This window comes from Oryx dammah, unplaced genomic scaffold, assembly GCF_014754425.2.
Source record: "Oryx dammah isolate SB20612 unplaced genomic scaffold, SCBI_Odam_1.1 HiC_scaffold_20, whole genome shotgun sequence".
Taxonomy (NCBI): domain Eukaryota; kingdom Metazoa; phylum Chordata; class Mammalia; order Artiodactyla; family Bovidae; genus Oryx; species Oryx dammah.
In genome coordinates this window covers 28,709,821-28,722,321 of record NW_024070204.1, presented here as the reverse complement: position 1 = coordinate 28,722,321, position 12,501 = coordinate 28,709,821, and positions in this window count along the sequence as shown.

Below are 12,501 nucleotides of genomic sequence, written 5' to 3'. Positions count from 1 at the left end.
GTCTAAGCCCAGACAAAAACAAGGTCACTGTGCCACCCACAAAATATCAAACACCCACTTCCTCATCCAAAATGCATGACTGCTACATCCTTGTCAGTTGCAGTTTTATTTTCATTCTTGTCTCCCCTCCTTGTCAACTAAGTTTACCGAGATACACAATCACAAAAGTTCCCCTGCTTCCTTTCAGCATGCAGTCTTGTGTGAGCCCCTGCTTCCTTAGATCCTCCTGCTCCAAATAATCCAATCAAAACCAAAATCCAATGAAAGGTTCTTTCTAACCATCTCTTCCTGAGACAGCCCACAATTCCCAATAGAGCAAATATTAAACCAAACCTCTCTCAACTAGAAATGTATTCCTGGTAATCTTGGCTGCAGAACATTTACACATTTTTCATTTTTGTCTCAGTTTACTACTAGTTATTTGAAATTGAGTAAATTATTTAGATACTTTGGTCTTCATTTTTTCTTTACAAAATGAAGATATTTATATTTACCATAAGATTATTAAGGTGCTCATTGAGATAAGCAATTTAAAGTAGCCCAATTTTGTTTAACACAGGAAGTAATAAATATCATTTATTTCATTTCATAGTATTTTCTTTTTTCTTCTTTTTATAATTTTCCCAAAATTTAATTGTGATAGTTTTATCAGTTGTTTGATACATGATTAGCAGCTCATATGATTTTTAAAATCTAAAAAAGAAATCTTTTCAGGGAGTTCTTTGTCTGTTCAGTGGTTAGGACTCTGTGCCTCCAATGGAGGGGGCATGGGTTTGATCCTTGGTCAGGGAACTTAAATAAAACAATGCAAAGAAATACAGGAAAGCAATAGAATAAGAAAGACTAGAGAACTCTTTAAGAAAACTGGAGATATCAAGGGAACATTTAATGCAAGGATGGGCAAGATAAAGGACAGAAAATGTAAGAACCTAACAGGAGCAGAAGAAATTAAAAAGAGGTGGCAAGATACACAGAAGAGCTATATAAAAAAGATCTTAATGACCTGGATAACCACAATGTGTGATCACTCTCTTTGAGCCAGACATCATGGTGTGCAAAGTCAAGTGGGCCTTAGGCAATATTACTGTGAACAAAGCTACTGGAGGTGATGAAATTCTAGTTGAGCTATTTCAAATCCTAAAAGATGATGCTACTAAAGTGCTGCACTCAATAAGCCAGCAAATTTGGGAAACTCAGTACTGAGCACTGGACTGAAAAAAAGTCAGTTTTCATTCCAATCCCAAAGAAGAGCAATGCTAAAGAATGCTCAAACTACTGTACAGTTACATTCATTCGTTTCACATACTAGTAAGGTTATGCTAAAAATCCTTCAAGCTAGGCTTCAAAAGTAATGAACCAAGAACTTCCAGATGTACAAACTGGGATTAGAAAAGGCAGAGGAGCCAGATATCAAGGTGCCAGCATTCACTGGATCACAGAGAAAGTAACAGAATTCCACAAAAATGTCTACATCTGCTTAATTTACTATGCTAAATAAAGCCTTTGACTGTATGAAGTGTAGGTCACTCAGTCCGACTCTTTGTGACCCCATGGACTGTGGGCTGCCAAGTTCCTCTGTCGTAGAATTTTCCAGTCAAGAATAATGGAGTAGGTTGCCATGCTCTTCTCCAGGGAATCATCCTGACTAAGGGATCAAATCTGGGTCTCACTCCTTGCAGATAGATTCTTTACCATCTAAGCCACCAAGGAAGATTTGACTGAAATACAACAAAACTGTGGAAAATTCTTGATGAGATGAGAATACCAGACCACCTTATCTGCCTCCTGAGAGACCTATTTGCAGGTCAAGAAGCAACAGTTAGAACCAGACATGGAACCATGGACTGGTTGAGCAAGGATGATGACAAAGCATCACCCCGCTTATTTAACTTCTATGCAGAGTACATTATATGAAATGCTGGGCTGGATGAATCACAAGCTGGAATCAAGACTGCTGCGAGAAATATTTACAAACTTCACTTATGGAGATGATGCCACTCCAATGGCAGAAAATGAAGAGGAACTAAAGAGCCTCTTGATGAGGGTGAAAGAGGAGAGTGAAAAAGCTGGCTTAAAACTCAACATTAAAAAACAATGATCATGGCATCTGGTCCCATCACTTCATGGGAAATAGATGGGGAAACAGTGAGATCAGTGTCAGACTTTATTTTCTTGGGCTCCAAAATCATGCAGATGGTGATTGCAGCCAGGAAATTAAAAGATACTTGCACCTTGGAAGAAAGCTATGACAAACCCAGACAGTGTATTAAAAAGCAGAGACATTACTTTGCAGACAAAGGTCCATCTAGTCAAAGCTATGGTTTTTCCAATAGTCGTGTATGGATGTGAGAGTTGGACCATAAAGAATGCTGAACGCTGAAGTTGATGCTTTTGAATTATGGTGCTGGAGAAGACTCTTGAGAATCACTTGGTCTGCAAGGAGATCAAAGCAGTCAATCCTAAAGGAAATCAACCCTGAATATTCATTGCAAGGTCTGATGCTGAAGCTGAAGCTCCAATACTTGATCCATCTGATGCGAAGAGCCATCCATTGGAAAGGACCCTGCTGCTGGACAAACTGAAGGCAAAAGGAGAAGGGGGCAGCAGAGGATGGATGGTTGTATAGAATCACCTATTCAGTGGACATGAATTTGAGCAAACTTAGGAGAGAGTGGCGACGGCTGGGAGGAGCTACCCCATGTCTGAGACCAGAGGCGGTGGCCGGGAGGAGCAACCCCATACCCAAGGAGTGGTGGATGTGCTGACACAGGAGGGCCTAGAGGAGCCATCCCACGTTGAAGGTCAGGAAAGGCAGCGGGAGGAGATACCCCTTATTCAAGGTAAGGAGCAGTGGCTGTGCTTTCCTGGAGCAGCCATGAAGAGATATCCCATGCCCAAGGTAAAAGAAACCCAAGTAAGATGGTAGGTATTGCAAGAGGGCATCAGAGGGCAGACACACTGAAACCATACTCACAGAAAACTAGTCATTCTAATCACACTAGGACCACAGCCTTGTCTAACTCAATGAAACTAAGCCATGCCCACAGGGCAACCCAAGACGGGCGGGTCATGGTGGAGAGGTCTGACAGATTGTGGTACACTGGAGAAGGGAATGGCAAACCACTTCAGTATTCTTGCCTTGAGAACCCCATAAATGGTATGAAAAGGCAAAATGGTAGGATCCTGAAAGAGGTACTCTCCAGGTCAGTAGGTGCCCAATATGCTACTGGAGATCAGTGGAGAAATAACTCCACAAAGAATGAAGGGATGGAGCCAAAGCAAAAACAATACCCAGCTGTGGATGTGACTGGTGATAGAAGAAAGGTCCGATGCCGTAAAGAGCAATATTCCATAGGAACCTGGAATGTCAGGTCCATGAATCAAGGCAAATTAGAAGTGGTCAAACAGGAGATGGCAAGAGTGAATGTTGAGATTCTAGGATTCAGCGAACTAAAATGGACTGGCATGGGTGAATTTAACTGAGATGACCACTATATGTACTACTGTGGGCAGGAATCCCTCAGAATAAATGGAGTAGCCATCATGGTCAACAAAAGAGTCTGATATGCAGTACTTGGATGCAATCTCAAAAATGACAGAATGATCTCTGTTCGTTTCCAAGGCAAACCATTCAATATCACAGTAATCCAAGTCTATGCCCCAACCAGTAATGCTGAAGAAGCTCAAGTTGAACGGTTTTATGAAGACCTACAAGACCTTTTAGAACTAACACCCCAAAAAGATGTCCTTTTCATTATAGGGGACTTGAATGCAAAAGTAGGAAGTTAAGAAACACCTGGAGTAACGGCCAAATTTGGCCTTGGAATGTGGAATGAAGCAGGGCAAAGACTAATAGAGTTTTGCCAAGAAAATGCACTGGTCATAGCAAACACCCTCTTCCAACATCACAAGAGAAGACTCTACACATGGACATCACCAGATGGTCAATACTGAAATTAGATTGATTATATTCTCTACAGCAAAAGATGGAGAAGCTCTATACAGTCAACAAAAACAAGACCAGGAGCTGACTGTAGCTCAGATCATGAGCTCCTTATTACCAAATTCAGACTTAAATTGAAGAAAGTAGGGAAAACCGCTAGACCATTCAGGTATGACCTAAATCAAATCCCTTATGATTATACAGTGGAAGTGAGAAATAGATTTAAGGGCCTAGATCTGATAGATAGAGTGCCTGATGAACTATGGAATGAGGTTCGTGACATTGTACAGGAGACAGGGATCAAGACCATCCCCATGGAAAAGAAATGTAAAAAAGCAAAATGGCTTTCTGGGGAAGGCTTACAAAGAGCTGTGAAAAGAAGAGAAGTGAAAAGCAAAGGAGAAAAGGAAAGATATAAGCATCTGAATGCAGAGTTCCAAAGAATAACAAGAAGAAATAAGAAAGCCTTCTTCAGCGATCAATGCAAAGAAATAGAGGAAAACAACAGAATGGAAAGACTAGAGATCTCTTCAAGAAAATTAGAGATACCAAGGGAACATTTCATGCAAAGATGGGCTCAATAAAGGACAGAAATGGTATGGACCTAACAAAAGCAGAAGATATTAAGAAGAAGGAGCAAAAATACACAGAAGAATTGTACAAAAAACGTCTTCACGACCTGGATAATCACAATGGTGTGATCACTCATCTAGAGCCAGACATCCTGGAATATGAAGTCAAGTGGGCCTTAGAAAGCATCACTATGAACAAAGCTAGTGGAGGTGATGGAATTCCAGTGGAGCTATTTCAAATCCTGAAAGATAATGCTTTGAAAGTGCTGCACTCAATATGCCAGCAAATTTGGAAAACTCAGCAGTGGCCACAGGACTGGAAAAGGTCAGTTTTCATTCCAATCCCAAAGAAAGGCAATGCCAAAAAATGCTCAAACTACCACAAAATTGCACTCATCTCACACGCTAGTAAAGTAATGCTCAAAATTCTCCAAGCCAGGCTTCAGCAATACATGAACCATGAACTTCCTGATGTTGAAGCTGGTTTTAGAAAAGGCAGAGGAACCAGAGATCAAATTGCCAGCATCCATTGGATCATGGAGAAAGCAAGAGAGTTCCAGAAGAACATCTATTTCTGCTTTATTGCCTATGCCAAAGCCTTTGACTGTGTGGATCACAATAAACTGTGGAAAATTCTGAAAGAGATGGGAATACCAGACCACCTGACCTGCCTCTTGAGAAATCTGCGCACAGGTCAGGAAGAAACAGTTAGAACTGGACATGGAACAACAGACTGGTTCCAAATAGGAAAAGGAGTGCGTCAAGGCTGTATATTGTCACCCTGCTTATTTAACTTATATGCAGAGTACATCATGAGAAACGCTGGACTGGAAGAAACACAAGCTGGAATCAAGATTGCTGGGAGAAATATCAATAACCTCAGATATGCAGATGACACCACCCTTATGGCAGAAAGTGAAGAGGAGCTAAAAAGCCTCCTGGTGAAAATGAAAGAGGAGAGTGGAAAGGTTGGCTTAAAGCTCAACATTCAGAAAACGAAGATCATGGCATCCGGTCCCATCACTTCATGGGAAATAGATGGTGAACAGTGGAAACAGTGTCAGACTTTATTTTTTGGGGCTCCAAAATCACTGCAGATGATGACTGCAGCCATGAAATTAAAGGACGCTTACTCCTTGGAAGAAAAGTTATGACCAACCTAGATAGCATATTCAAAAGCAGAGATATTACTTTGCCGACTAAGGTCCGTCTAATCAAGGCTATGGTTTTTCCACTAGTCATGTATGGATATGAGAGTTGGACTCTGAAGAAGGCTGAGCGCTGAAGAATTGATTCTTTTGAGCTGTGGTGTTGGAGAAGACTCTTGAGAGTCCCTTGGACTGCAAGGAGATCCAACCAGTTCATTCTGAAGGAGATCAGCCCTGGGATTTCTTTGGAAGGAATGATGCTAAAGCTGAAACTCCAGTAGTTTGGCCACCTCATGTGAAGAGTTGACTCATTGGAAAAGACTCTGATGCTGGGAGGGATTGCTGGGCAGGAGAAGAAGGGGACGACAGAGGATGAGATGTCTGAATGGCATCACTGACTCGATGGACGTGAGTCTGAGTGAACTCCGGGAGTTGATGATGGACAGGGAGGCCTGGCGTGCTGCGATTCGTGGAGTCGCAAAGAGTCGGACATGACTGAGCGACTGAACTGAACTGAACTGAACTGAACTAGAAGAGAGTGAAGAACAGGGAAGCCTGGCACACTCTAGTCCATGGAATTTCAAAGAGTTGATCATAACTTAGCAACTGAACAACAACCTACTCCAGTATTCTTGCCTGGAAAATTCCATGGACAGTGGAGCGTGGCGGGCTACAGTCCATGGGGTCACAAAGAGTCAGACATGACTGAGTAGCTGTGCACACAGAAGATCATGTATGCTCTGTGGTGCAGCCAAAAAAAAAAAAAAAAAAGAAACCATCGTTTCAACTGTTTAATTGGGAATCAGAATTTTGATAATATGTTTGCAGTGTTATAACTATTTTCCTTTCTTTGCTTTACTGTTTTTGTAGTCTGAAAAATATTGTTGCCCATGGAATTCATTTATGAAGACCATGAGTTCCAGGGTGTGAGCTGGGCAAAGTGGACACAAATGAATTAGATGTCACCCTTCCATCAAATATTACATATTCATCTCCAGTAATATTTCAAGTATCAGTCATAGTGTTGGAGAAGACTCTTGAGAGTCCCTTGGACTGCAAGGAGATCCAACCAGTCCATTCTGAAGGAGATCAACCCTGGGATTTCTTTAGAAGGAGTGATGCTAAAGCTGAAGCTCTAGTGCTTTGGCCACCTCATGTGAAGAGTTGACTCATTGGAAAAGACTCTGATGCTGGAGGGATTGGGGGCAGGATGAGAAAGGGTCAACAGAGGATGAGACGGCTGGATGGCATCACAGACTTGATGGATGTGAGTCTGAGTGAAATCCAGGAGATGGTGATGGACAGGGAGGCTTGGTGTGCTGCTATTCATGGGGTCGCAAAGAGTCGGACAGGACTGAGCGACTGAACTGAACTGAACTGAATAGTTCTTATGTTCCTAGTCCAGTGTATCTGGGGTTTATGACACAGTCCAATAGTCCTAGTGCTACACCAAGCTTCTCATTTGGTGAGATGGGATTCAGTGACAAATAGGGTAATAAGTTCAGAGGATAATGCAATTGAAATACATTCTCAAAATACTTAAGTAGAAATCTGACAAATATAAAAGGAAAAATTGAAAAATTCTTCACTCCCTGGGAATTCTAATAGAAACTATAAACTAAGCAGGCAAAAATAATGAGATGAATTGAGGAATGTGAACAACACAAGAAGCTATCTGTATCATGTGTGTGTGTGTGTGTAGCTTTTCCCCCAAATCCAAGCAAAATCATGTTTTTTAGACAAATACAGAACATTTATAGAACTCAACCTCATTCCAAATGACAAAGGAAGCCTTGGGGGCGGTGGTGGTGGTTTAGTCGCTAAGTCGTTTCTGACTCTTGTGACCCCATGGACTGTAGCCTACCAGGCTCCTCTGTCTGTGGGATTTTCCGGGCAAGAATACTGGAGGGAGTTGCCATTCCCTTCTCCAAGGGATCTTCCCAACTCAGGGTTTGAACCTGAATCTTTTGCATTTCAGGAGAACTCTTTACCATCTGAGCCACCAAGGAAGCCCAAAGGACGCCTTAAGAGATATCAAAGAATTGGTAATCAGTCGGTTCAGTTGCTCAGCTGTGTCTGAATCTTTGCTACCCCTGCAGCACGCCAGGCCTCCCTGTCCATCACCAACTCCCAGAGCTTGCTCAAAGTCATGTCCATCGACTTGGTGATGCCATCCAAGCATCTCATCCTCTGTTGTCCCCTTCTCCTCCTGCCTTCAATCTTTTCCAGCATCAGGATTTTTTCCAGTGAGTCAGTCTTCACATCAGGTCGCCAAAGTATTGGAGTTTCACCTTTAGCATCAGTCCTTGCAATTAATATTCAGGGCTGATTTCATGTAGGATCAACTGATTTGATCTCCTTGCAGTCCAAGGGATTCTCAAAAGTCTTCTTCAACACCACAGTTCAAAAACATCAGTTCTTCAGCGCTCAGCTTTCTTTATGATCCAACTCTCACATAAAGACATAACTACTGGAAAAACTATAGCTTTGACTAGATGGACATTTGTCTACAAAGTAATGTCTCTGCTTTTTAATATGCTGTCTAGATTGGTCATATCTTTTCTTCCAGGGAGCAAGTGTCTTTTAATTTCCTGGCTGCAATCACCATCTGCAGTGTTTTTGGAGTCCAAGAAAATAAAATTTGTCACTGTTTCTACTGTTTCCCCATCGGTTTGCCTTGAGGTGATGAGACCAGATGCCACGATCTTAGTTTTTTAGATGTTGAGATTTAAGCTAGCAGTTTCCACTTTCCTCTTTCACATTCATCAAGAGGCTCTTTAGTTCCTCTTTGCTTTCTGCCATAAGGGTGGTGTCATCTGCATATCTGACGTTATTGGTATTTCTCCTGGCAATCTTGATTCCAGTTTGGGCTTCATCCAGTCTGGCATTTTGCATGATGTACTCTACATTTAAGTTAAATAAGCATGGTGCCAATATACAGCCTTGACGTACTGCTTTCCCAATTTTGAGCCAATCCATGGCTCCATGTCCAGTTCTAACTGTAGCTTCCTGAGCTGCATACAGATTTCTCAGAAGGCAGGTAAGGTGGTCTGGTATTCCCAACCCTTTAAGAATTTTCCGTTTTTTTGTGATCTATACAGTCAATGGATTAAGCATAGTCAATGAAGCAGAACTAGATATTTTTCTGGAAGTCTCTTACTTTTTCTATGATCCAATGGATATTTGCAATTTGATCTCTGGTTCCTTTTCTAAATCCTTTTCTAAATCCAGCTTGAACATCTGGAAGTTCTCTGTTCACATACAGTTGAAGCCTGGCTTGGAGAATTTTGAGCTTTACTTTGCTAGGGCGTGAGATGAGTGCGACTGTGCAGTAGTTTCAACATTTTTTGGCATTGCCTTTCTTTGACACTGGAATAAAAACTGACCTTTTCCAGTTCTGTAGCCCCCTCTGAGTTTTCCAAATTTGCTGGCATATTGAGTGCATCACTTTCACAGAATCATGTTTTAGTTTTTTGAAATAGTTCAGCTGGAATTCCATCAACTCCACTCACTTTGTTCATAGTGATGCTTCCTAAAGCCCACCTGACCTTGCACTCCAAGATGTCTGGTTCTAGGTGAGTGATCACACCATCATGGTTTTTGGGTCATTCAGATCATTTTGTGTAGTTCTTTTGTGTTTTTCTTCTCTTATTAATATCTTCTGCTTCTATTAGGTCCACCATACCATTTCTGTTCTTTATTGTGCCCATATTTGCATGAAATGTTCCCTTGGTGTTTCTAATTTTCTTGAAGAGATCTCTAGTCTTTTCCATTTTGTTGTTTTCTTCTATTTCTTTGCACTGATCAGTGAGGTAAGGCTTTGTTATCTCTCCTTGCTGTTCTTCGGAACTCTGCATTCAGATGGGTATATCTTTCCATTTCTCCTTTGCCTTTCGCTTCTCTTCTTTTCTTAGATATTTTTAAGACCTCCTCAGATGACCCTTTTGCCTTTCTTTTCTTAAGGATGATTTTGATCACCCCCTCCTATACAATGTTAATGAACCTTCATCCATAGTTCTTCAGGTAGTCTATCATTTCTAATCCCTTGAATCTATTTGTCCCTTCCACTGTATAATCATAAGGGATTTGATATAGGTTATACCTGAATGGTCTAGTGGTTTTCCCTACTTTCTTAAATTTAAGTCTGAATTTGGCAATAAGGTGTTCATGATCTGAGCCACAGCTATCCCCAAGTCTTGTGTTGCTGACTGTATAGAGCTTTTCCATCTTTGGCTGCAAAGAATATAATTAATTGGATTTCAGTAATGACTATCTGGTAATGTCCATGTGTAGAGTCATCTCTTGTATTGTTGAAAGATGCGTGAAAGATGTATTATTGACCAGTGTGTGCTCTTGGCAAAACCGTTAGCCTTTGCCCTCCTTCATTTTGTACTCCAAGACCTAACTTACCTGTTACTCAAGATATTGCTTGACTTCCTACTTTTGCATTCGTGTCCCCTATGATGAAAAGGCCATCTTTTTGGGGTGTTAGTTCTAGAAGGTTTTGTAGGTCTTCATGGAACCATTCAACTTTATCCTCTTTGATATTTGTGGTTGGGGCATAGACTTGGATTACTGTGATACTGAATGGTTTGCTTTAGAAATGAACAGAGATCATTCTGTCATTTTTGAGATTGCAACCAAGCACTGCTTTTCAGACTGTTTTGTTGACTTTGTGGGCTACTTCATTTCTTCTAAGAGATTCTTGCCCAGAGTAGTAGATGTAATAGTCATCTGAATTAAATTCACCCATTCTGGTCCATTTTAGTTCACTGATTCCTAACATGTTAACCTTCACTCTTGCCATCTCCTGTTTGACTACTTCCAATTTACCTTGATTCATGGACTTAAAATTCCAGGTTCCTGTGCAATATTATTCTTTACAGCATCGGACTTTACTCCCATCATCAGTGACATCCACAACTGTGTGTTTTTTTTTTTTGCTTTGGCTCAATCTCTTCATTCTTTCCTGAGCTATTTCTCCACTCTTCTCCAGTAGTATGTTGGGCACCTACTGAGCTGGGGAGTTCATCTTTCAGTGTCCTATCTTTTTGCCTTTTCATACTGTTCATGGGGTTCTCAAGGCCGGAACACTGAAGTGGTTTACCATTCCCTTTTCCACTGGAACCACATTTTGACATGGTGGTCCAGTGTCATGGTGGTTTTGTCATGGCTCCACCGTGACCCATCAATCTTGGGTGGCCCTACAGGGCATGACTCATAGTTTCATTAAGTTAGACAAGGGTTTGATCCATGTGATCAGTATGCTTTGTTTTCTGTGATTGTGGATTTTTATTGTGTCTGCTCTCTGGTAGATTAGGATAAGAGGCTTGTGGAAGTTTACTTATGGGGAGAGTCTGGCTGTGGGGAATCTGGGTCTTGCTCAGGGCTGCAATATCTTAGTTAAGTTCAGTTCAGTCTTTCCGTCATGTCCGACTCTTTGCGACCCCATGAATCACAGCACGCCAGGCCTCCCTGTCGATCACCACCTCCCGGAGTGCACTCGGGCTCACATCCATAGAGTTGGTGATGCCATCCATCCATCTCATCCTCTGTTGTCCCCTTTTCCTCCTGCCCCCAATCCCTCCCAGCATCAAAGTCTTTTCCAATAAGTCAACTCTTCACATGACATGGCCAAAGTACTAGAGTTTCAGCTTTAGCATCATTCCTTCCAAAGAACACCCAGGACTGATCTCCTTAAGAATGGACTGGTTGGATCTCCTTGCAGGCCAAGGGACTCTCAAGAGTCTTCTCCAACACCACACTTCAAAAGCATCAATACTTCGGTGCTCAGCTTTCTTCACAGTCCAACTCTCACATCCATACATGACCACTGGAAAAACCATAGCCTTGATTAGACGGACCTTTGTTGGCAAAGTAATGTCTCTGCTTTTCAATATGCTATCTAGTTTGGTCATAACTTTCCTTCTAAGGAGTAAGCGTCTTTTAATTTCATGGCTGCAATCACCATCTGCAGTGATTTTGGAGCCAAAAAGAAAATAAAGAGTCTGACACTGTTTCCACTGTTTTTCAATTTATTTCTCATGAAGTGATGGGACGAGAGGCCATAATCTTCGTTTTCTGAATGTTGAGCTTTAAGCCAACTTTTTCACTCTCCTCTTTCACTTTCATTAAGAGGCTTTTTAGCTCCTCTTCACTTTCTGCCATAAGGGTGGTGTCATCTGCATATCTGAGGTTATTGATATGTCTCCCGGCAATCTTGATTCCAGCTTGTGTTTCTTCCAGCCCAGCGTTTCTCATGATGTAATCTGCATATAAGTTAAATAAGCAGGGTGACAGTACACAGTCTTGATGTACTCCTTTTCCTGTTTGGAACAGTCTGTTGTTCCATGTCCAGTTCTAACTGTTGCTTCCTGACCTGCATATAGGTTTCTCAAGAGGCAGGTCAAGTGGTCTGGTATTCCCATCTCTTTCAGAATTTTCCACAGTTTATTGTGATCCACACAGTCAAAGCCTTGGCATAGTCAATAAAGCAGAAATAGATGTTTTTCTGGAACTCTCTTGCTTTCTCCATGATCCAATGGATGTTGGGAATTTGATCCCTGGTTCCTCTGCCTTTTCTAAAACCAGTTTGAACATCAGGAAGTTCATGGTTCACGTATTGCTGAAGCCTGGCTTGGAGAATTTTGAGCATTAGTTTGCTAGCGTGTGAGATGAGTGCAATTTTGTGGTAGTTTGAGCATTCTTTGGCATTGCCTTTCTTTGGGATTGGAATGAAAACTGACCTTTTCCAGTCCTGAGGCCACTGCTGAGTTTTCCAAATTTGCTGGCATATTGAGTGCATCATTTTCATGGCGTCATTTTTCAGGATTTGAAA